This window comes from Eptesicus fuscus, chromosome 22 (genome assembly GCF_027574615.1).
Source record: "Eptesicus fuscus isolate TK198812 chromosome 22, DD_ASM_mEF_20220401, whole genome shotgun sequence".
Classification (NCBI taxonomy): domain Eukaryota; kingdom Metazoa; phylum Chordata; class Mammalia; order Chiroptera; family Vespertilionidae; genus Eptesicus; species Eptesicus fuscus.
Genome location: NC_072494.1, coordinates 4,107,144 through 4,133,664, shown reverse-complemented (window position 1 = coordinate 4,133,664; position 26,521 = coordinate 4,107,144). Strand labels below are relative to the sequence as shown.

General features: G+C 40.1%; 1 long non-coding RNA gene across 1 annotated transcript in view; it reads left to right on the top strand.

Moving 5' to 3' along the window:
• LOC129148029 (uncharacterized) overlaps positions 1-26,521 on the top strand; it is an 83,456-nt gene that overhangs the window by 42,733 nt on the left and 14,202 nt on the right. The window contains exon 2 of the long non-coding RNA XR_008555218.1: positions 23,633-23,726. This is a non-coding gene — a long non-coding RNA (uncharacterized LOC129148029). The remainder of the gene's footprint in view (positions 1-23,632; positions 23,727-26,521) is intronic.

The window sequence follows — 26,521 nt, the reverse complement described above, 5'->3', positions numbered from 1 at the left end:
ATCCTTAGACCTCAGTGTGATGGTGTTAGGAGATGGGCCTTAGGGAAATCATTGGGCCATAGGATGTCATGAGGGTCAGAATGCTCTCCATCATGCTGAGTCAGAATCAAGAGCCATTCCTTGACATTTTAGTTAAATTAATCAATAAAAATAATACTTTTGAAAGCCACTTGAATTTTCTGTGAACTGAACACAAAATAATCCTAAATTATGTAAGAATTCTTGTTCAGGGAAACTAAACTTGAATCAATGTTGTGACACATCTCCTAAGACAATAATAAAAATAAAACTGAACTACTAGGTCATGAGGATTGGTAATTCCACATCTGAGACACTATAGCCAGGTTTAATCACAATATCACAAAATACAGAGTGGTGAAAAGTGGTGTATCCTTCAGAGCCAGCACATAAGTGGATGGATATGGCAAAATAATGTAAATTCAGGGCCTGTTTAGTATATACAAGGCACTGGGCTAAATTTTTTTACAAGCAACATTTTATTAAATCCTCAAAGCAAATGGTAGTAATAAATGCATTATACCATTAATATAGGAAAATACTGAAAGAACTAGACACCTATCGCTATACAATATTGCCATAAACATTAAAGTATAAGTGTTTTGATGTTGAAAGTGTATTTTGTGTGTCTGTTGGGTCCAGCTCTGGGGCCCTTGAGCAGATTTGAAGTCCATCAGACTGATGTAGGTATGGCTAGACTAAATGGGATGAGCTATTCTGTGAAGTAGTGAGCCAGAAATACGCAGGTCCTGTGTGAATTCCATTTTCTCAAAATATTAAAGCACATAAACCAGCCATTGGTGCACATAAGGTGGGGCGATGGATTAAATAACCTTTCAGACATTGTCCAACTGGACAGGTTATTTGATGAGCACGGACGATCGTATCAGTAGTCTCACTGGCAAGGCCCAGGTGCAGTCCGAGAGCTAATATGCCCTCTGCGATCCTAGAAGAGCCAGGCTGCTCTATTTGTCCCACACAACTGTTTTATGGTGTTAGTCATACCTTACTTTTCAGATTAAAAAACTGCAGCAGATGAGAAAGGGAAATCATTTTCTAAGTTCATAAGCCTAATGGTTGGTAGAATTAGTATTTGAACCCAGGAGGATTTCTCATTGTTTTTCTTTTGTTGTTGTTTTTTACTGTTATTTGTAGTTTTGGCCAAAGAAGCCATGGCCAATCTTATTCATGTAAGAAATCATTTAGCCTGGCTGGCGTGGTTCAGTGGTTGAGCATCGACTTATGCACCAGGAGGTCACGGTTTGATAACCAGTCAGGGCATATGCCCAGGTTGCAGGCTGGATCCCCAGTAGGGGGCGTGCAACAGGTAGCCTATTGATGATTCTCTCTCATCATTGTGTTTCTCTCTCTCTCTCCCTCTCCCTTCCTCTCTGAAATCAAAATATATTTTTAAAAAGTAAAAAAAGAAATCATTTATCACAATAATTAATTCACCTGAAAAAGAGTCCTGATAAAATATTACATAGTCACTATATGACAGTATGTATTCCATATTCATAGGACTACAAGAAGCTCATATGTTCTCTTAAAGAATATACCACACATGTGAGTAGATTCACATTTGTGTGCATGTGTTTTCATGTGCACGCACACACACACATAACGCATCTACTTATTTTTATTTTTGGACAGATTAAGTGAATATACATTCTAGACATTTTACCTTAATCCTGGCAATTTATTTTTAAAATTATTTGTTATCCTCTTATCATTATGTCACGCCAGTGATCTTTCCAGAATGTGCTTTAAGTAATTAAGGGTGAAGGATTAACAGATCTTGTCTATGATCAAACTGTTGTTTTATACAAGCAAAAAAATGAGAGAGACACCAAAATAAAATTCCTAATATCAGAAATTGCAGCTTAATTTTCTAGTTACTGTAGATCTCTTCTAAGAGGAACAAATAGCATGAATCATCGGCCTAATTATAGTAATGTCGGGGCTCGGTTTAGCTTGCAGCAACATTTATTCTCTGTGCTTGGTTACATCCCTGTAATAATTACAGAGATTTGGCAATGCTGCGGAATCACTATCGACCATAAATTACAGTTAGACCCAACAGCTTGGGAAACTGATGGCCGGGCAGCTGACACTTTTAATTTACTGATCCTGTTGTCATTAGTGTAAAGTAGGTGGTAAGGTGAAAAGAGGGTCAGGGTTAAATCCTTCACAGGTTGAGATTCTGCCCGCAACCACAGCCCACAATTACCCTTCATAAAAGATGATTCAGACAGTCTTTTCGCAGGAGTGCCATCTGCTGGCCCACGTGTGCAATTCCAATGACTCCACGTTTGTAACCTTTGCAATGGCCCATAGCTTTTTCTGCAGATGGCAGCTCAGCTGAGTTTATAATTACAAAGGACAATATTGAGCACAATGGGGTTCTTATTCAGTTGTTTTGAATTTCTAGCTGAAACAACACCACTCTGGTTTTTGTTGTGACATTTTGCTTGCAATGTTTTCATGTGTGTTTTTGTCTTTCCTAGGAATGCTAGACTTTTTAAACATTGGGATATAGAATCCTTACAGTTTAGAAATGTTCTTAAATGTTATTTTTGAGCAGTGGATTGTGATATTCTGAGACAATTTAAGTCAAATGAAAGAATTAAATAGTAAACTGTTACTCCTGTTGATGGTTAAGTAGTGTGTTATATTTTTAGTCATCACTCTCAATGAAGGACTTCATTCTCTTGGTTAACTGTTCTCTGCTCCTTGGGTGAGTGTGTGTGTGTGTGTGTGTGTGTGTGTGTGATTTTCATTTCAGCTCAGTCACTCTGCAAATAGAGTGCCATCTATTGTGAATACCTTATATACTTTAATAATTATTATTATTATTGTCAGTTAAAAAGATACCTGTCATATTTAACATTAAATTATTATGAAGTTATATTTTAATTGATAAAACTATCAAACTTTTTATATATAGAATTACATAAGCAAACATTTAAAAAAATATATCTTTATTGTTGAAAGTATTACAGATGTCCCCTTTTTTCCCCCCATTGACCCCTTCTAGCCTCCCGCACACCCCTCCCCAAGGCCTTCACCACACTATTGTCTGTATCCAAAACACTCCTTATATTAAAAATAAGGAATGGCCATTGTTTATACCTCAGTAAATTTAATTCCAGAATTTATTCCTATATATGATTACCTATTAGGTTTTTGAGGAGTTATATGAAAAGATGGGATCAGAGCGGCTGTGGTTTATTTTTCACCTAAATGACACCGTGTCAGGTCCTAAGCATCACTACCCTTTTTGAGTGACATCTGTATGAAGACACTGTAGAACAAGGTGTTTATCTTTCAAGCATACCAGCTACAAAGGCACACACACACATATACTAAGAGCATCCGGGCATTTATGCTTTGATGCTGTCCTTGTCCCTCTTTCCTTAAAACCAAAAATAGCACCTTAGAGATTCTTCCCCTCCATAAATCACATTCTTGAGCTGTTTCTCTGCTCCTTCACTTCTGCTAATCTGAATACTATTCTAGTCCCATCATTGAACAGGGAAGTGAAAACAGTGGTATTGTACCCTGGAGTCACTACTACTTACCCGAATTAACCTCCGTTCGTCTCCGTTTTCTTCCCTGGAAGGTTCATAATATCTACCCGAGAAGGTTAATGGCAAGACTATATTTTCATATATATGAAAACAATGTTCCTTAAAATATAAATCACTTCACAAAGTTGATAGCAATTATTAAGGGATCTCATATTCACCTCTATTTCCTCATATAATCCCCCAAAATAACATTGTGAGGTAAGTGAGCCTCTTCATTAGATGGGTCTAAAAATTAAAGAAGGCTAAATGACATGCTCAGACTAAAAATCCAAGCAGTGGAACTAAGAATCAAACCCCAATAATCCTGTCTCTCAAGCCAGAGAGCCACAAGTATAAATCATTTTCTAACATGAAGTTACCGATTCAGAAACCTATAAATAATAATGAAAAAGAATTGAATTTTAACCTTTCATTCTTATATATTTTATTGATTTTTTACAGAGAGGAAGAGAGAGGGATAGAGAGTTTGAAACATCGATGAGAAAGAAACATCGATCAGCTGCCTCTTGCACACCCCCTACTGGGGATGTGCCCGCAACCAAGGTACATGCCCTTGACCGGAATCAAACCTGGGACCCTTGAGTCTGCAGGCCGATGCTCTATCCACTGAGCCAAACCGGTTTCGGCTAACCTTTCATTCCTGAATACATTAAACACTGTAGTCCACACAAGACAGTTACTCTAAAGAATCACATCTTAACACATATTATCAACATCACAAAAAATAGAGTCTAAATATTTCAACTGTTTCTGTTTAAAGAGAAATCAATTTTAAACAATGGCATAGCATTTTACTATAAAGAAACACTTTCACTTTCATCTAAAAACATATATAATAGAAATAACGGCAATATGATTCAGACTTTTGATGCTAACCGCAGTCAAATTTGTTATCTCTCTGGGCAATAAAGTGGAGAAAATTTTAATGACTTAAAAAGGCTACAATTAATATGGGATTTAGTTTCTTATATTTTGAGAATAATCTGAATTAATTTTCTGTTTGTACAGGTTTTAAGATTCTATCAGTTTCTTCAGGTTATATCTACAGGGATGATTTAAGCTAACTATTCACACTTTACAGCATTGTATCTGTGAAAGGAACTGTAAAAATAAACAAACTCGGAGTGGTGTGTGAAAAGTATAAAACATGGGCTTATCGTGTAACTTTTGTGTAATTCTGGCCACAGGTATCCTCCAGGAAAAAAACATATTTTGTGCATTTTCTCTCCTAACTTGGCTTTGGACATTTCTGGGAAACAATTTCAGAAGTAAATTTTTAATCTTTGCCAATTTTTAAATTATAAAATGGATAAGTGATTTTCCTGCCAGATTAATGTAACTGGGATAAGCCCTAGCTGGTTTGGCTTAGTGAATAGAGCATCAGCCTGCAGACTGAAGGGTCCTGGGTTTGATTCTAGTCAAGGACACATGCTGGAGTTGCGGGCTTGATCCCCAGTAGGGGGCGTGCAGTAAGCAGCCAATTAATGATTCTCTTTCATTATTCATGCTTCTATCTCTCTCTCCCTCTCCCTTCCTCTCTGAAATTAATAAGAATCTATTTTAAAAATAAAATAATTAAAAACATATTAAAGTAACTGGGATAATACTATAAATGCATTTTCCTAATAAAAAAATTATAAAGCGAATGTCTCAATAAATCAGTGCTAACCTTTTACTGAGGATTTCAAAAATATAGAATGGTACACTCCCTTAAAAGGGTTCAGTTGTTGGAAGAACCTACATAGAAAGTACATTATAGCACAGTTATCCTTTTGCTGACCGCTCCTCACATAATTGGCTGGGACATGGGAGCTTGTGCACGCTCATTGGAAGTAAAGGCAGATAGCAAGTGTTCAGGCCTCTTCAGACACTTCGTGATCTAATTTTAAACCATTACTTTCTGAACTTTTGAACCATTTTCTACCAAAATCTCTTCTGTTCCTACATTTTTTTAATTGTATCTGGTTAGTGACATATGTTTACTCCATTCAACAAATAAAAAGGCTTGTGCTTTGAAAGTACTTTCAGTGAGATGGAAATGTTGTATATTCACCCAGCAAGTTGGGTCTTTCTTCACCTAAATTTTCTTGAGTTAAATTCATAACTGTCTTCTACTGTTACCACCCAGACTCTCATTGACCTGCTAAAACGAACACCTACCAATTTTGATAGCAATAGTTTTCTAATTCACTTCATTGAGCATTTCATCAATAATATATTTACTTTTACATGGAAAAACAAAACAAGAGAATATTGTATTCAATAGTCTTGGGCTTGGTTAACGCACTAACAAAGGCTAAGACATACGATTTCATTCTTAACCTTCTTGGAACCCATTAAATGACAGATTCGTGAGATTTCTGCTCTTAAATAGGAGGCCATTTGCAGTAAAACGAAAGTCAGGACCCAGGATATAGCCGCTCCTTTTACCAAAACCTTCAACCTCTTTGCTTTGTTTTAAGATTAGGGAACTTTTCATCGATGAGTCTTAGAATATAACAGGAGAAGGTAGTTCTCATGAAATATCACTGGAACAACGAATATTCCCAGCACCACACACTTTTACTACTAGCTTTACATGACAGTTTTATTTTCTGATGCTCACATCTTCACATTTGAGATGAAAAGTCGATGTAAGAATCTTGTTAAGGCCATATATCAGTCAAAATTTTAGTTCCAAGAAAAAAAAAAGTATCTCAGATTGATTTTACCCAATATTGGGCAGCTATTGAGTCACCCAAAGGGCTGTAGAACCAGCATAGAGACAAGGAGAGATGCCCAAATTCACACTCAGAACTGGTCCAGACAGTAATCGGCTAAGACTATCTCCAAGCTAAGACCAGCTCCTGCCGTTGAACCACGTGGCTGCTGTTGTAGGAGGGCCTGAGGGTCGTAATGAGCACACCTGCCATTGTTGTCTTTTCCCTGTTTCTTGTTGCCAGCAGCACCATCCCGGAGACATCCTTCCCATCCCTGATGCTCTGCTTCAGCAGCCATGTGTGAGGCACCTGGTGGTGACTCCAGTTCCCGGGCCAGTGGGTTGTGTGCCAGTGTCAAAGGCGGTTGGAAACATGAGTCGCGATCATTGTCATACAGCAGAACACAGCTCTGTCTCTGACCAACACTCAGAAGAGAGGAGTTCTCAGCGAGTAGCGTCAGATGTTGAACAGCTAAAGAGAAGGACAGGTTGAATGCAGGTGGCAGAGAAGAATGTTTTGCCACATATTTTGCTACTGCATCACATAGATCTTGGGCTGTTCAGAATGCTTTATCTGCATTCTTACCATTCGTTTCCCACCCACTAATCCTTACACATTTTGTGTTTTGTTGCAATGTATTAAATATTAGTAAGTATGTGTTAAATGATGCTGCATTAACAAATACTACAGTAACAGAGAATAAAATGTTAGTGATTTTACCCAAAAAAAAAGTAAATTTCTAAATTATATCAGAGACCAACATGGGTTAGGCTACATGTTGGCGGGGAGATAGAGTCATTGCACAGAAGTAGCAAAGTTATGAATTAAATATAGAAAATGAATGGCTTCAAATATGTTGAGATATAAACACTCTCATTTCTGTGTGGTGAAATTATAGGTGATTTTAATTTTCTTCTTTTCCAAACATTCTCTTACGACTGGAAGAAACAGTGTGTTTTATAGAGAGGGGGAAAAATGAATGTTGGATGGAGGAGATGTGCATATTGGGTGTGGAAAGATTTACATGACTACTGTTTGCAGACAGAAAGTAAAAACAGTACTTCCCATGATTCTAGTTTAGAACAGTTTATTGTTTCTACTCTCTGTAAACACTCACATGGTATAGAATCATTCTGACAACCACGACCTCAAATTTAGAATTACAACATACAGGGTTACCCAGCTCGAGATTAAGAACACTGACATATATCTAATTTCCATTTTCTAATTTTCCTGCAATGTAGGTTTGTTTTACTGGTTTGTCTGATTAGAAGTAATTATCGTAAGAATTTTTGTTGCCATTCTTTCTACCACTACTGGGTGACCAGACCTAGTATTTTGGTTCATGTGAAGAGGTGTTCTCAACCTCTGATGCTAATGGATTAAAGCCCCTGGTGGAAATATATATATATATATTCTTTCTCATCAGGATTAGGAAAATATAACCGCCAGAGCGAACAAGAAGTTTTAGAAAAAAGTCAAACCTGAAAAATCCTCATGGGAAATGGTTATCAGAGACTTCATTTAAAAAAGGAGTGAGCTCTTTTCTCCTGGGGGCAGGAAAAATAAGAATGCCAGCTTAAAAGCTGCTCTCCATTTCCAATTTCAAAGTTACAAGTTTCACACCACACAAGTAACTTTCCGGTGAAGTATCCCAAAACCGTTCTACATTTTAAAACATTCATTTGTTATTCATGTAACCTCTTGAAATTGCTAGGATACTTGCAGGCTTTTTACCCCAGCGATTTCTAATAGGAAATTTAAATACCTACTGAGGCAAGGAAAGGAACACTCCAGGAGCTGTGCCTGGCAGGTGATCGATGACAGAGGCCAAAGCTAAGCATCCTAAATTGAGATACACGTGCGTTCAACCATTCATCTCAACAAGAAAAAGAAAAAAGGGTAGGAAAGAAAACATTATAACCATTATAATTCCATAGGTAGCTAAAGGAATAATTTGAAAATGCAGTACAGGCAAATTTAATTGAATTCTCTTAAGATAAAGGTGCTCCAGACTCCATAGCTGTTATTCTTAAGATCTGGAGATGTTTTGTTTGTTTGTTTTGTTAATCTTCACATGAGGACTTTTTTTTTTCCATTGCTTTTCAGAGAGAGTGGAAAGGAAGGGAGGGAGGGGGACAGATACAGGACAGAGAGAGAGAGAGAGAGAAACCATGTGAGAAAGACACATCAACTGGTTGCCTCCCACCAGCGCCCTGGCCAGGCCCAGGTATCGAACCCACAACCCAGGTATGTAAACTTGACTGGGAATTGAACCTAAGACATTTTGGTTCACAGGCCAATACTTAAACCACTGAACGACACTGGCCAGGGCTGGGGATTTTAAATTTAAAATATATTTAACCCTTTGCACTCGCTTGCTTTTTTCTTGATTCCTTTATTCTACTCGGGATTTAATTTATTAAAAACCCCAGATTTTACAAAGCGCGGCAATAGAATAAAAAACTGGAGTTTCTTTTCATACAAACTTATTTATTTGGATTTTTTTATATTTCAAATTATTGATACATTCAAAGAGTAATTTGCACTCGACATCCGAGTGCAAAAGGTTAAAGATGGGAGATCTTTACAAGTGTTCGGCCCGATGCCTCACATACCGCAGGCCCCTTGAGGACCACTGGGTGAGTTTTCTTTATTAATTTTATGCATTTGTCCATGCCTCTCAACAAACCATTCTCCAAAGGCGCACATCACAGCACACCGCTCTACCCCATCCAGTGACTTCCCTTAGAATAAAATAAAGCATATTGACCTGGGTTCTAGCATGTACCACTGTCCCACGTTGTTCTTAAAAGTCTGTAGATGAGTCAGAGAAGTTATATAATGTGTAACACCACCCTGCACACACGTGTCTCGTGGCCATATGGATGCCACACAATGGATTGATGGACCACATCTAGCCTCATGCTCTGCCAGACTCAACTAAACAATTCTGTAATATGTCATCTGTATGTAGTATTGTGTGTTAATCACTCCAAGTCTAGTCTCCTGACATCACCATTTATCCTCCCTTTACCCTCTTCTACCTCCTCCCACCCCCTTCCCCTCCGGTAATCGCCATACTGTGGTGTGGTTTTTTTGTTGTTTGTTTGTTTGTTTTGTTTTGCTCAATCCCTGCACCTTCTTGACCCTCCACCCCTCTCATTACTTTATAACCCATAGCTTTTTCATGGATTTAAGTGTATAAACACCTCTTGATCATCAATTCAAGGTAAGCAGTTGCTGATTGCATTGTAATCCTCGGATTGTTCCCTCAGTGATTTGTTGAGATAAGTTCCAATGGAAAGAAAGCCCAGGCACATATCTCCAGATTGGGCCACATGAACAGCCTGTGCGTGGTTGGCGCTGCCAGGTTCTCTGGATGTCTCTATGCAGGCAGAGCAAAGCCCTGGGTCCAGTGGCGATTATGATGCCAATCAGTTACCTGCGTCCCGAATAGTTACGGCCGTTATGTTCACTGAACTGTGTCCAGTTGGCAGCAGTGACTCTGGAGGGAGAAAGACTAAATATCAACAAAATGTGTTTCTAGTTAGATACTAAAACCTTGGTGGGCTGATCCGTGGGCCGTCTTCCAACTGGGACTCTGTCTTGCACCTGCTTCATCTCTTTGTTTTATGTGACCTCTGGTTTATCCCCTGTCATCGTTAGAAGAAGCAAACTGTTCCAGTCATCTCATCACCAATTCAGGTTTCTTGGTTAAGTTTAAGAAATCCCAGTGAATAAGGTGAAAGTTCCTCCTGGGAAGGAGAATCGATTGCCAGGACATGCGATGCAATTAGGATTGTGCCAGTTTTTCAAACCAGCGTGTTCCCTCTAAGGATACTTGCAGACATATTTTCTGCTAGAGCCTAGACGTGATTGCAAGGTTCTGAATGTTAAAACTGGGCAGGTGTGAGGTGTCAAAGGAGACTAGACCGCCGAGGGTGTAGATTTGACCTTCTATTATCTTTTCGTCTTTTGCATGTATTTTATTTTATGCATGTATTTTAAAAGCATATAAAATAATAGTCTAAATCAAAGGAAGAGGATGTTAATATTGTATTACCTTAGTAAATAAATTATTTTAAAATTACTAGCAGTAGTCAAATATCCTATACTTTTCCAAGCCTAAATAATCAGAATATAAGGATGTGTGATATGGGAGATTAAAGCTACACAAGACAAGGACAATTTTGACAGTTTGGCTCACAGCATGTTTATCATGAAATATACCCAACTCTTTGGTTAAGATAGTGCTTTGAGTATTTATAATGGAAAAGAAAAAGTATAAACATTGGAACCAGGGTCACATCCGGGCTCTTTCATTTAGCATTTGTGCAAATTTAATAACAGTCTCTTCTTCTGTGAACTATAGGGCTAATAATATTAATTTGACAGTGTTGTTTTAGAAAGAAAAAATTAAAAATACCTATCAAGTCACAAAGATAATACTTATAATTTCCAAACTAAATGTTGGTACCATTTTTTGCTGCATAGGAAAGTCTAGAAAAAAATGTGTAATATATGTGTGTGTTTATAAATTATTTAATCAACAAAATGCTGTTTAAAAATTCTACTTATTGCTTGGATAAAAACAACATTAGTAAAGAGAATTACGATTGCAAGGCTGCAAATCCCTACGTCCCTCAAAGCTAGTTCTTTGAATCCCTTTCTCTGGACTTTGCCACATCTTCTCTGAAAATTCATCAATGAAGTAAATCATTATCTAGTTCTTAAGTGTGCTTCTCCAAATCTCCTTCTTTAGAAATATAGTTCCAGAGGGGAAAGATAAAAAGAAATAAAATCAAGAAAGCTTAGATTAAACAATTGCTTATTTCTTCTGACTCTGGCCCTGTTTCCAGTCCTTGAATATTGACTTCTCAACACTAAATGAGAACCTAGAATGTGGCAGATTTTAGTGTTGAAGGCTTGAGATAGAAAATGTGAATGGAACATGGAATATGATTTTAAAATATTCCAAATACGGTTGAAGACTGGCACATTAATGGACAATTTCAGTATAAAATGCTAAGTGGAGCCAGGCCGGCGTGTCTCAGTGGTTGAACATCCACCTATGAACCAGGAGGTCACGGTTTAATTCCCGGTCAGGGCACATGCCTGGGTTGCGGGCTCCATCCCCAATGTGGGGCGTGCAGAAGGCAGCCAATCAGTGATTCTCTCTCATCATTGATGTTTCTATCTCTCTCTTCTTCTCCCTTCCTCTCTGAAATCAATAAAAATATTTTTTTTAAAAAAATAATAAAATGCTAAGTGGAGAAATAATCCCCATGAGATACTGTGGGCATGGAGATGAATTTTCCCTGGAGGATAAAGGGCTACAAAATGCACATTGGTTATCATTAATGTGTGACCTCTGCATCTTCTTTGAGTTGTTTCAGGTGTTTTTCTTGTCAGAGACAAAGTGCCCAACAGTATGATCTTCATCAGTTTAAAATGTACAGTACATATTTGTGAGTCTTAATATTCAACAAGAGGATATGTTCTCTGTGTTACTATTTTACTGACTGAAAACCACAGAGATGGGCTGCTGAATGAGGAAAATCTTTGGCTATCTTTCCGTGTAAGAAATTTGAAGACAGTACTTTTATCCCAATATCTCTCTCAGTACCTGACACATAGTAGGCACCCAACAGGTTGATGGACAAGGGTTATAATGAAGCATTACCCACAGCTCTACCTATGAGGCACTATTTTATTTTATTTTATTTTATTTTTTTTATTTTATTTTATTTTATTTTATTTTTTGTTAATCCTCACCCAAGGATATTTTTCCCATTGATTTGTTAAGAGAGTAGGAGGGAGGGAAAGAGAGAGAAACATCAATATGCAAGAGAGACATGGTTGCCTCCCGCACATGCCCCTGACAGGGTCAAGGATGGAGCCTTGCAACTGAGGTATGTGCCCTTGATGGGAATCAAATGTTGACACTCTAACCACTGAGCCAAACTAGCTGAGGCTATAAGGCACTCTGTTAGCATACTAGAATATCAAAGAGAATTGAGAAATAATTCACATCCCTTTGGCTTCCTTCAGGAAAATAATCAGAGAGCCTGGATAATGTTGGAGTAGTCTCATTATGTCAACAAACTAGCTTCCACCTCTCTTTGATGCATACAGTAGTCTTACAGGTATGAGAAGCCAAAGAGGAATAAAAGGTAAATCATTTAGATTTGCCATCCACTATGTGTGAAGCACTTTCGGTGGTACTAATAAGCAACTTAATAGATAGGGTGCCTCTATAGCTTATGAAAAAGGGCCATTGCCAGCAGTTAATGAGTGTGGAAACTGCCCAATTCCTCTAGTAAAACCAATTTTTATACAGCTGCTGGAAGGCTTTTAAAGGTTAAGGTTTGGATGTGTGAAACTCTGGGCTCAGGCTTGGGAAACCAGCAGAGGCTCAAGCCCAGCTGTTTAAAATCCTTCACCAGAAATGTAATATTTTCCTTATGAACAGCACGCGCCCCCTCGGGTGCTATCCTTCCTGTTCTAATGTCCCGTCACCTGACCAGCACACCCCCTGGGTGTTTTTATAGCCGCATAACGGAGATTAGTGGCCTCAGGTATCGTTACCACACAGTCACAGGACTGCAAGCAAAGCACACTGTCTGACATTTATCTCTGAAAATCGGCCTCAGTAGATGTATTCGTTAAGGGTGAAAGCCATAAACTGGGATAAAAATCCGTTTTCTATAATTTGCATCTTAAAAAAGGCAATTGCAAGTTATTTGAGAAAACCAGTGGCGACAGCATGGTTTGAGATGACATAGTTCAGGGGTTCTAGACTCTATCAGCTACATCATCACTTCCCACCCACCAGAATGGCTCTAGTGAAAAAGACAGACAACAATAAGTGCTGGTGACAGTGAGAAGAAACGGGGACCCTCCTGCGCTGTTGATCAGGGTGTAAAATAGTGCAGCCACTTTGGAAAACTCTTTGGCATTTAATAGGTTAATAAAGGGTTACCATGAGACCTCCCTATTTCCATCCTTAGTATCTATCCAAGAGAATTACAAACCTATGTCCCGCAAAGACTGCTAGGTGAATGTTCATAACAGCACTACTCATAACAGACAACCGTCCAGATGTCCCTCAGCTAGTGAATGGGTACATACTATGTGACCTATTCATACAATGGGTTTATATCTTACCTAATAATAGACAAACATGTAAATTAACCATACCTCCGCTATGCCCACAGCCAATCAGGAGTGAGTATGCAAATTAACCCGACAAAGATGGCATGTTAATTTGCATATGCAGGTGCAGAGTGGCCGGGGGGGGCAGGACACCTGCTATGAGGAGGAGGGCGGGCGGCGGAGGGAGCTACAGGAGCAGTGCTTCGGCAGGGAGAGAGGACTTGGGGGCTCCTGGGCAGCCGGGAGCGAAGCCAGGGGAAGGAAGGCCTATTCTTGCACGAATATCGTGCAGCGGGCCTTTAGTTTGACAATAAAATGGGTGAAATTACTGCTATATGTCAAAATGGATGATTCTTACCCACATTATATTAAGTGAAAGAAGCTCACATTGTGTATGATACGTCCGTCTGAGTGTGTGTGTGTGTGTGTGTGTGTGTGTGTACACACACACACATATATATATATATGACAAATCTATGGAACAGAGTACAGGCTGGTGGTGACCTAGATTGAGCTGGGAATAGGCGGTGACTGCCAGTGGGCACCATGTGTCTTCTGGGGGATATGGAAATGCATGGCATACCTTTTTTCCATCTTTCTATTTTCCACCAACTTATGACATTGAATTATAACAGCGCATCTTAAAGTGGCACATAGTAGAAACCTTTTTTATTCACTCTTCATCTCTGCTTCGCAATTCATATTTTAGACCATGTACATGAAAGACACTTCTTGATATATTAAACCCTAATGCTGTATTGCTATTTATTTTGTGTTTGTTTTTCTGTTTCTCTTCCCTTGGCTTCATGTACATTACTTGAATATTTCTTTTGATGACTTCATGTTATGTATAGATAGTATGTTTGAAGATATCTCTTTCCATAGTTTTCTTAATGCTGACTTTAGTATTTCAGTACACATGATTGTCAGTCTACTGGCATCAACATTTTACCACTTCAAGAAAAGTGAGAATGCCTTCCTTCTATTTAGGTTTCTTTTATCTTCCTTACTTTTAAATATTATTGTTATGAATATCCGATGGTTTTATAACTTCTATTTGGATCACTATATATATTTAGAAAGCTCATAAAGAAAAGGATCAACTATTTTATTTAATAATTTTTGTATTCTCTCCATTTTCCCTTATTTCCTGGCGTTCCAAGTTTGTTTGATTGATCTTTGCTGTTTTCAAAGTGTTTTCCTTGCCTTTCGTCTTTAGAAGTTAAATTATGATGTCTTATCCTAGATTTCTTTGAGTTTACCCTACCTGATGTTTGCTCTTACTTTTACTTGTGGGTTCATGATTTTTTTTTGCCAAATTTGGGAAGTTTTAAGCCACTACTAATTCCTTAAATATTCTTTCAGCCCCACTGTCTTTTTCCTTGCATTCTTGGACTCTGGTGATATAAATGTTTGGGTTTTGTTATTGTAGTTGTTATTGATCTACAAGCTCCTGAGGTTCTGTAATAAATAATAAATGACTTTTATTGAAACAAGAACTAGAGTGAAAAAGTTAGCCAGATAAAACCAGGGGTGGCACAGAGGGAATATCACGTGAAAGGGCGTGAATGCCATAGAGCAGGATAAGGGAAAGAAAATGTAAATGGTAAATTCAAAGTTCATGGGGTGTGCAGTTTCAAGAGGATGGGAGTAGGCGCACACACTGGATGTCTTGAATGTGCTAGGAGCTAGTGAATGGTGTTGAGCAAGAGAATGCAATGGATTTGGCAATATCTCTCTGAATGCCTGTCAACTACAGAAACAGTGATTTAAAAAAAAAAAAAAAGGCGGAGAACGGATAATAATAGTGTTTTGTGTTGCGTCAGGAAATTTCGGTCCTGCTAGGTAATTGGGAATATTTGATAACTTTGTAACACAGTTCATCAAAAGCTTCGTCAGGAGAGAGGGCTTCTACTGAGCCAGAACTGCTCGCCTACCATTAGCCTTTTCCATCACCATCAGCTCTCTGTCTTCCACAAGAAAACCCCCAGCCCAGCTGCGTTTTTCAGCATTGTAGACACTCAGCTGGAATGACGTGGAGTCAGCATAGACAATTAACAGTAACACTGTTCTAAACACACATAACTGAGCATTCGATTTAGAATTAATGGGCTAGTTCTTCCGTGTTTAAGTCTGATCATGAGAACTAGTGGGCCTAAAGAAAGTGTTTTGCAAAATAAAAATAAAAAAGTTAAGATCAATAGGAGGCCACAAAGAATACATAAAATTGAATATTCAAAAGACTATCAACAGCACTCTGTGTAGGACATATTTCCCTGTTTAGTTATATTGCCAAGGACTTTGTTTTAAACATTCTGGCCAAAGAAGCGTTTCTATGCTCTTCTGGAATTAATGGACCGTTAATGAGTTACAGACACAGCAGTTTCTGGTGGAGCAGATCAAAAACAATCCATATTTGTTTAATGGGCACTACTTGGCGTCACACCACTTGATTTTCCAACTCTGTCAAGGATGAAATCTACAATTTACTACATGGTGTGTGTAGAAAGGTGGCAGGAGAGGCAGAGAGAGGGAGAAAATTGATGTTAGAAAACTAGTGTTAGTGAACACTCATTATTTCTAACTAGCTTTCCCGTTGCAGGAAAAAATCCTGCAATAGGATTTCCTGCTGCACTCTACCCTGCCTCTGTTCCTCCCTTGTTGGCCCACCTCACCTTCTCCTCCAGTCCGCCCGCGTTTCCCTTCTCCTCCGCCCCGCCTCCGCCCCGCCCTTGTCCCCCGCCTCACCTTCTCCTCCAGCCCGCCCGCGTTTCCCTTCGCCCCTGGCCCTGCCTCCACTCCACCTTTATCACCCGCCTCGCCTTCTCTAGCCCTCCCGAGTTTCCCTTCGCCCCCGGCCCCGCCTCCGCTCCGCCCGCCCCGCCTTCTCTTCCAGCCCACCCTTGTTTTCCTTCACCCCCGGCCCCGCCTCCGCCCCGCCCTGCTCCCCCCGGCCCCGCCTCCGCTCCGCCCGCCCCACCTTCTCTTCCAGCCCTCCCTTGTTTTCCTTCACCCCCGGCCCCGCCTCCGCTCCGCCCGCCCCACCTTCTCTTCCAGCCCTCCCTTGTTTTCCTTCACCCCCGGCCCCGCCTCCGCTCCGCCCGCCCCACCTTCTCTTCCAGCCCTCCCTTGTTTTCCTTCACCCCCGGCCCCGCCTCCGCTCCGCCCGCCCCGCCTTCTCTTCCAGCCCACCCTTGTTTTCCTTCACCCCCGGCCCCGCCTCCGCCCCGCCCTGCTCCCCCCGGCCCCGCCTCCGCTCCGCCCGCCCCACCTTCTCTTCCAGCCCTCCCTTGTTTTCCTTCACCCCCGGCCCCGCCTCCGCTCCGCCCGCCCCACCTTCTCTTCCAGCCCTCCCTTGTTTTCCTTCACCCCTGGCCCCGCCTCCGCCCCGCCCTTGTCACCCGCCCCGCCTTCTCCTCCAGCCCACCCGCGTTTCCCTTCACCCCTGGCCCCGCCTCCGCCCCGCCCTTCTCCTTCCCCCGGCCCCGCCTCCGCCCCGCCCCCTCCCACCCCCGCTTGCTTGCTTCTTTGAAGCTTTACTCCCTTCTGCAGCTGTTGGCTTCTTTGGACGCTGTCTTGATATGCAGATTAGCCGCCATCTTTGTTGGGGCAATTTGCATACTCATCCTGATTGGTTAGTGGGCGTGGCTTGGCTGGTGGGCGTGGCTTAGGTGTAGCGAAGGTGCGGTCAATTTGCATATTTGTCTATTATTAGATTAGATAGTATGTCAGATACTGTACTTATGGAATCAAAATTAATCCTTATATAAAATAATTACTCCTAAGTTAGACTGTAATATGATCTTGGCTTTGCAATAAACACAAGCCTTATAATCGGCAAATACTATCATGCTGCCTTTTGAATTTTAATTTATACTTTCGTTACTATATTGCTTCTTACTATAGGTTTTCTCCATTGCTTTTTTTAATTTTAATCAAAGTTTTTAATTTTCTTTGTGTATTTCTCTTTATTCTTACTCTTCTGAAAAAATTACTCTTAACATTTATACAGTTGCTTCCACCAATCCCCTAGCCCCCAACACAGAACTCGGATGTAGAAATGTGTTTTCCAACTACTATGGTATGGTGCTATTGGGCATCCAATCACCAAATGTGTGGAAAACTTTAATTTCAACTTGTGTTTCCTCAGATTGTGTCTGCATAATTCTCCAGTTTCCCAGAAGAATTAACCTAGCTAAAACGCTTGTGTTTCAGCAGCTAGGTGATTCTTTTCAATTTCCTTTCATTACTGGTTTTATGAAGAAGACCCATTGCTTCTCCTGTCTGAAGTGGAGGAGTTTTCATTCTCAACTAGAGGCCCGGTGCATGAATTTGTGCACGGGTAGGGTCCAGCTGGCCTGCCATGATGGGGACCATCACACTGGGCCAGTGGGGGGGGAGGGGATGCAGGAGGTTGGTCGGTGGCCCTTCCCCCGATTGGGGCTGGGCCAGCCACGGTTGGGGGGGGCTAATCAGGGTGGGGCTGGCTGCGGGGAGGGGGTGTGGGTGGTTGGCTGGTCGGCCCCACCTCTGATCAGAGTGGGGGGGGCTAATTTGGGGTGGGGCTGGTCAGGGGGAGGGGCCACGGGAGATTGTGGGGGGGGCCCGATTCAGGCCCCAATCAGGATGGTTGGCCACCGCAGTGCATGTCATAGCAACTGATTGTTCCGGTCATTCGGTCATTCTGTCATTCCGGTCTCTTGGCTTTTATATATGTAGATATCTGAAGCATGACTCTCTTGCCTACTCTAGCCTCATTCAAGACTTGAACCCTTAAAGACCTGTGGTTTTAGTTTGCTTTGTTTTTATATTTCTAGTCCACATAAATAGATATTTTTTTATCTGAGTAAAGTTGCTTTTTTGCACATTTGATTAATTATTGATCTGTGTTTGGAGGAGTAGGGGTAGCACTAAGTGAATGGATTCAACCCTCTTGACTGAGGCTCCTGCATTTCATTTGTGAAGAGCACACTTGGGTGTGCGGGTGTGGGGCAGGCCTCCGAGCAGACAGCAAAGCTTTAGTCAAAACAAGAGCAGTGAGGATTTTCAAAGCCACTGCATGCATATCACTTAACACATATGATCTTTTCACCATCACTTTTCCATCGTCAGTTTTCCTATACTTTCTAGTTCAGTTGTGCAGACTGGAATGCAACATGCTCAAATTACATTTCATAGAATTCTCAAGAAATTTTCATCAAAATGATTCTTCACACTTGGAACAGGACCTTAATGTCCAGTGCCACACATATCCTCCTAGTTTTCATTGAAAATAGGTAATAATCAATGTAAAGGTTCATCACTCTTCCAGAACTGACTGGATATTTCTGGACTCTCATTCCATACCAGCTCTAATGCCTCCTTGCTGACTTTTACATCTGCATTATATGAAAACATCTTTTACCTTTCCCAAGGAGAACACTGCAGTAACTTCACAGGCTAGGATTTTACAGGTGCATTTTCACCACTTTAAATTTTTCACTGCAAATGAACCTAAAATACCCTAAGCAACTGTTAACCAGGTAAGTTAATCTATGCCAGAAGTGGTTTGATGAACAAGGGGGTGGGGCCAGATGAGCAGCTGGAAGTGGCCAAGGGATGCAGTGGGGGAGGGGCCAGGTGAACTTGAAGAGTGGTGTGGGAAATAAGGGCGTGGGGCCACATGACAAGGAGGAGGGGCCCGGTGAGACTGGAGAGGACCTCCAACCCTGTGGCAGAGTCTGGATGGCAGACTGAGTGTCCCTGCCCTCAGGAACAAGAGGTGACCTGTGAACATGGCAGCAAGCTGGCCCTCAGGGCCCAGTGACCAGTAAGGAACTCTGAGGGAGGGATGACAGAGATCACAGAGAGGACACGGGGTTTAGGGGGCCCAACACGGCTGTTTCCCGGAGGTCTAAGCTCCCAGGCAGGCTCAGGGTTCCAGGACAGTCCAATGATAGATGCCCCCATTGGGGGCACCACTGGGGCACCTGGCTACATGGACTCCCATGGCTGTCTTGAAAGAAGACTGGTGTCAACTTTCTTGGCGTCCTCCCCAGTGTGTAGCAGTCAGCCTGTGGGCAGAAAGTGACTCTGGGGCTGTTTTGTGTCAGGCTCCTAACCCAACCCCCAGAGACTGGGAGGTCCTCCCCTCTGGGCAAGGAGCGAAACCAGACTGGCAGGTGTGTCCCGTGGTCAGGGGAATAAGGGGGTGGGGTCTCTGTTTCTTGGTAAAAAATTCAGGGAAAGGTACACTGAGTGGCTCAGTTTGGGGTTGGGTTGGTGGAGTCTCCCCCCACTCCCTGAAGGAGTGCCAGATCAATTGTACTAACACAGAGGACTCAAAAATGCATAGTTACCAGCAAAAGAAGGCCTTAAAAAAGTACCGTACTTTCCGGCGTATAAGATGACTGGGCATATAGTATTTTCCTGGGTTAAAAAGTCGTTTTATACGCCGGAAAATACGGTATATTGGACTATATTGACGGGATTAGATATAATGGATTAGATATATTGGACTACCGTATTTTCCAGCGTATGAGACAACTTTTTAACCCAGGAAAATCTTATACGCCCAGTCGTCTTATACGCCGGAAAATACGGTAGGTGCTGAGCAGCTAATCCTATTTTTGTCCACGATAGCAGAGTTTGGGAATTTAAGTTTGTGTCTAAGATTATATTCTACTAAAATTTATGTCTGCAGTGTCTGTTCCTTTTATTGCTGTATGAAATATGCAAGCTAGAAATTCAAGCTGTAGACTTAAATTTATTGTCCAGTTCGATTGTGTTGTGTATAGTGTCTGTATGTATACCCATGAAACTTGGCTCACCTGTGTGCTAATTGTTCCCTATTTTACCTGCATTGACTTTTTTCAATGGCATCTCTATAGAAAAGTTAAATGTAATCAAAAGTAAAAGCCACAATCGATCCAATCAGCCAGCTCAGGCTGTACTGGGCACTTTAGATTTCATTAAGTCCAGGGCTCCTTGTGCTTTCAGTCCAGTGTTGACCCAATGTCCTGCTATGGGCTTGGTGTTCCTCCCCTCAGTATTGAATCCGTTCACTGGTTTTGGTTTGCTTAGTTACCACATTTGACACAGGCTAGAAGCCAGACCCTGCAGTGTTTGTTCACGAGTTACAAAGCTTTCCTAAAATCATCACAAACATAATAGGCCCCGCAAATTCTGAGAAATGGTCAGCAGGAGGTCCCACATCTTCCCAGGAGCAGCCCACAAGTGGAAAGCAAACTGGTTCAAAACGCTGATATATTTCAACTGTATGTAGAGCTGACAAAAATGCCACCGAGTTTCCAAGCCGAAGAGCAGGTCTTGGTGTTCTTAGGTGGGTCTGATGCTCTTGCTGGTTTCTCTCTCGAGTACTATCTCATCTTATTGTTCCCAACGTTATAAAGTAGGTACATTTAACTTGAATTTACCAGTGAGGAAACTCAAGCCCAGAGGGATTAATTTAGCTATTTGATACATTTAGTTATTATTTCCAGATTCAAATCTTGCCATTTGAGATGAAACCATGGGTTTTAGTATATCCTGATTTTAAATGAATTCAGATGAACCTACAACTATTAGATTAATAACAGATTGTTAAATGCTAGGAATATTATATGTTAAAATATTGACTTCTTATAATAGAACTTTAATGCCACTGTTTTTTTAGCGGGGAGATGACTGAAATCCTGAATTAAGGGTACATACATTATACGAAAAGTATTTCTCTATTAGACTGTATTAGAGTAAAAGTCATTTGTAACATTGATTTTAAGCAATTCTTGAATAATAATGAATGACGTCACTTAGTCCTCTGAAATCAACAAAACATATTTTTAATAAAAAGGAGAACATTTCAGAAAGAATTATGTCATATTGGTTTCTTTCGTTTTCCTCACCAGTAACGTAGCTGGGAAAGAAACACAAACTAATCTCATAAACAGAGATTTTATATTGTAATTTATGTCAGGACAAAACCAGAAAATTCCAACAAGTTGCTTCTCCAGGAGCTTGAACAAGGACTCTGAGGATGGGAGTCAACACAGGTCCGGTGATCAGTGAGGAGATGGCACTTGAGATTAATCATTAGTGGACTGCACATTGTTCTCAACCTGCATCCACTCGAGGTGATCACTCCTTTAATATAGGCAAACATACAAACAGATGCTCTCACACACACACACACACACACACACACCTTAAGTAATTGTTATACCTCTGCAAAGAAAGTGGCAATCGAGTTGAAAAGGGAAATGCCACTGAGAGTGGAGGCAAGAAAATCAACTTCATTAGCCCAGTAGTGGTACCTGGGGGATGCCTACGGGAAAGCAAACACCAAACGAACAGGGTTCAAATCTGAGGTCAGAGAGAATGAGATGGCATAGGACAGCCTCGAGCTCACTGTCAGAATGTTTTGTCTTTTGCTGTGGCAGTTATACATGAATTTATGAAGTCTTAAGAATGGCATTCATAGTAACAAAATATGCAGTTTGGAATATTTAAATGAGAAATCCAATGGTGCATAGATACCAATTTAGATTAAAAGGATAATCATTTGCTATTTACATTAATTAAATTATGTATCAAATCATAAATCCCATCTCTATTGTGTATTACCTATAAAGGAAAAGAAAAGACAAACCATCTTCATAGTTGCTTCATCAATATTATTATATAAAGATATCTTTATTTCCACTTCATAAAATTGCTTCTTATTGATGGCTTGAAACCTTCATTCTTTTATTGTGCAAAAGAATGTTAAATTAAATATTAGACTTTTAATACTCATTGGGATTCAGTGGACTAGAGTGCTTTCAGGGAATCGAGTTCTTTCTTTAGTTAACTTAGTTATTGCATGGTTATTTGAACTATTACATTTTCTTTGTTAGCACTGTAAAAGAATGCCCAGCTAATTTTGTAATGCTTCCTCAACACAGAAATGATTTGGAATACGCTCCATTTCCATCCTAAATTTAAAGAAAACGAATGCCTTTTTTATTTGTCTTTTTGTCAGCTGCATACCAAAATTTGTACAAGTCCTGTGAGCGGTGCCATTTTCATAGGAACAGAATCAGATCAAACCGCCCCTGAGCCAACAATGCTTTTGTCAGCTTCATTGTAGGCAAATAGTAGGCAGATCCATTCACATACACATGTTAAGAGATTTTTCATGACATGTTATAAATTGTTAATACTCATTCCTCACCAAAATAATCGGAAAGTCAAGCATGGTTATTCTATTTTCAATAAAAAAATGAATACTATTTCAGTAGGATGCTAATACTGATAAGACTGCAGATTCTTTTCAGATAAATTGAAGAGTAATAGAATCGGGCTGGTATACTCAATTTGTGTCTTCTTCCTGAATTATTATTATTATTGTATCTGCCTTTTGGAAAACAGCCTCATGGTGTTAAAAATAAATTTAACCTCAGCTTCTTCAGTTAAACATTGGGTACATGCAGCTACTTGCATGTATAAAAGTTATCTCTTTTTAGTGATTACTTGTCTCTTTTGTATTTTGCATAGAACAAATAGTTTAACCCCCTTTCTATGCCTAAAATGTGTTTCCTTTTTAAAATGCTGCATTTCTGTACTAGTATTACATGATATTTTATGTATTTTATGCCTACAAAGAAAAGGTGGCATTTATTTGAAAAATTTTTTACTGAGCCACATGCTGAGCATCATCCACATATATAAGTGCAATAACTTAATTTTGAATTATATTTTGCACATTGTAGATGAAGGATATTCATCTGTAAGCAGAATAAGTTGCTTTCCCAGGAGGGGGTATAATAGGATGTGAAGCCATGTCTGTGTGCCTCCAACATCAAAGCTTGCTTGGACTTCCTATTCTAGTTCTGATGGAGTAGCTAAAATCAGACCAATGAACTCCTACTAAGAACTAAAAACAATAAAATCTTAAAATAAGAAACGAAAGGAGGAAGCAGTGGTCAAATGGCACTAGAGAAAGGATGAGAAAGAGAATACTTGAGGGGACAGAAATCTTAGAGAAGGAAGAGGAGGCCTTCAAAGGAGTGACCCAGAATGCCTTCATTCCTTTTTCAGGTCCGTTCCCCATTGCAGGACACCGGCCCTCATGAAATATGGTTAAACTAGAATTCCAGTGGAAAGGAAGACCATGGACTGACTACCACTTTCTGCTCTTTTTCCTTTAAGGTGTGAACTGATTTCTAAAGAGCACCGGACCGGAAGCAGAGATGGGGCAGGAGACCTTGGACATGGAGAGGTGTGTGGAGGGTCTGCATTGCTGGTGAGTCAAGTAAGAGTGTTGTCTTCTAATTCATAAACTGCTATGAGTAATGATTCATGCAGCAAATGTGCATGGCACTCGGTGAACAGAGTAAGACGTGATTGCAGCTGGGAGAGTCTGTTGAGGAGTACATCATTTAAAGGGTTTCCGGTAAGTGAGTTGGCATTGGACATTTCTCACGTCCCTGTATTTGCTTTATGCAATTAGACATCCTCTCTTCCGTGATCCTGAAGTACAGGAAACCCGCATTTAACATTGTCGATAGATTATTGGAAACTGCAGCCAGGTAGTGAAACATGCCTTGTCTCTCCAATTAAAAAGTAAATATATGTTTCATCGATTTCAGAGAGGAGGGGAGAGGGAGAAAGAGATAGAAACATCAGTGATGAGGGAGGATCATTGATTGGCTGCCTCCTGCATGCCCCCCGCTAGGGACTGAGCCCGAAACGCTGCTATGTGCCCTGATGGAATCAAACCATGACCTCCTGGTTCATAGGCTAGTGGTTCTCAAATGTTCTAATGCCGCGACCCTTTAATACAGTTCCTCATGTTGTGGTGACCCCCAACCATAAAATTATTTTCGTTGCTACTTCATAACTGTAATTTTGCTACTGTTATGAACCGTAATGTAAATATCTGTGTTTTCCGATGGTCTTAGGCTACCCTGCTAGCGGTTCTCAACCTGTGGGTCACGACCCACAGGTTGAGAACCGCTGCTGTCGAGCCCAAGACCATCGGAAAACACAGATATTTACATTACGGTTCATAACAGTAGCAAAATTACAGTTATGAAGTAGCAACGAAAATAATTTTATGGTTGGGGGTCACCACAACATGAGGAACTGTATTAAAGGGTGGCGGCATTAGAAAGGTTGAGAACCACTGGGCTAGACGCTCAGCCACTGAGCCAAGCTGGCCATCATGCACTGTGAAGTTTGTATTTTAAGCAGAATACTTGAAATTACATTAGGAAGTATTTACAATTATTTTAAGAGTTAGGAAACAATATTGGTGATTTTTAGAATTGCCTTTGAAAAATCTATGTGTTTAGGCAGTTGGTTGAAAAAACACATATAGTTTTTCTACCTTTTTAAAATTGAAGTGTTTTTTTTTTTTTTAACCATCTGACAACCCACATAAATTCCAAACTGTTTTTATGGTGTTTTTTCATTATTTTTTGTTGCTTGCTAATTACTTTTCTTGCCTGATTTCATTTGCAGTTTGAATAAATAAACTGTTACTTTCTGCCTGTGGGTGACTAGCGGAATAGTCAATAGGCCGCTGTAATAAAATCATAAATTTCTTTGAACAGGCAATTTCCAACGTATACTTCCACAGAGGGTTTCTAAATCTCTACTGTTAGAGAAACAACTTTATGAAAACCGCAAAGTTCTGTGCTAATTCTTAAAGCTTGAATTCAATGAAGATGGAGTCAAATGATTGGTGGTTACATTTTGACACGGCAAAGAATGATTTCACTGACGATAAATGTGCACCCCTTTTTCACATTTATTGACTTCATGTGCTTCCCGAACTCGGTGAGTGGGAGAATTGGTTTTGGTAGTGATCAGTTAACTATGTTTTGGGGGTGTCATTAAACTAAAAGCTTTGAAAAACTTGGCTGATTTTAATAATTGATATTCAGAATTTAACTTCACTTGTTTGTTTTCTAATTTTTGTTCCATTCAACTGCAAACCAGTTAAGCATATCCACAATAGTCAACAATTTCAGCCTTTGTGTTTTCTTTAATAAAACCCTAAGTAAATTTTAAAACTTATGCCCATGTTTTTAATTGAATTTGTCTAGTGTTGAGATAGAAAAATCATAAGTATATAAAATCTGATTTACAGCATGATAAGAGATATGCAGTACTACATTAATACTGAAATTTAGAATTCTGTAGGAAAAATGCCTCCTTATTTGCCCTTCTGAATTGGTGGTGATATTTCTCTTTCAAATATTCGACTTCACAAAAAATATGTATATGTCACAAGTATACTTTTACATAAATAATTGTAGAATATTCAATAACAGTAAAATATGTTTCTTTTTTTTTTGAAGAAAAAGGTCGCAAGGCCTCTCACATGAAAAATTTAACCTATAGACACCTATATTCTAATGATGTTAATATTTGTTTCTGAAATATTCTAGTAAGACTGTCTTTTTGAAATACAAAGGCAAATGCTAAAGAGCCAACTTCTCTGAAATGATGCTATAAACGCCCTTATTCTGCGGATGTCTCACGGGTCAGAGAAAGGACACACGCTCCATCTTAAAGCAAGCAGGTGCTTTCTCCTCTTTTGGCAACTTCTCTCTTAAGTGCAACATGGAGGTGGCGATGACCTAGACATTCTCCCTCGCCCGACAATTTGGAAATATTTCATCAGCCGCTGCTAAGGCTCCCCACTGGCTCTGGTTTTTAATGACGGCAAAGTGCACCTAAGTTCAGCAATTTCCATTTCCGCGGGAAGAAAGAAGAAAGAGGGCTTCCACAGCCTGTTCGTACAGGAGGGTGTTTATGGACAAGGGTCAGACTCCTGGGGTCATTGTTCCAAACACTTTTGGATAATTAGACTAAAATTTGCATAAACATCAGAAGTGTGGAATGCTCATCGGAAATGAGCTATTGGAGGTCATTTGCTCAACTTCACTGTGATGAGCATCACAGGTTCTGGCCAAGGGGCTCTGCAGCACTTTATTGATTATAACAAAAGATCAAGGCAGAGTTGGCCAAAAGTAGAAAACTCGATACACATAAAATAGATTTTAGAAAGTAGACGGGCTATGAAGCAGA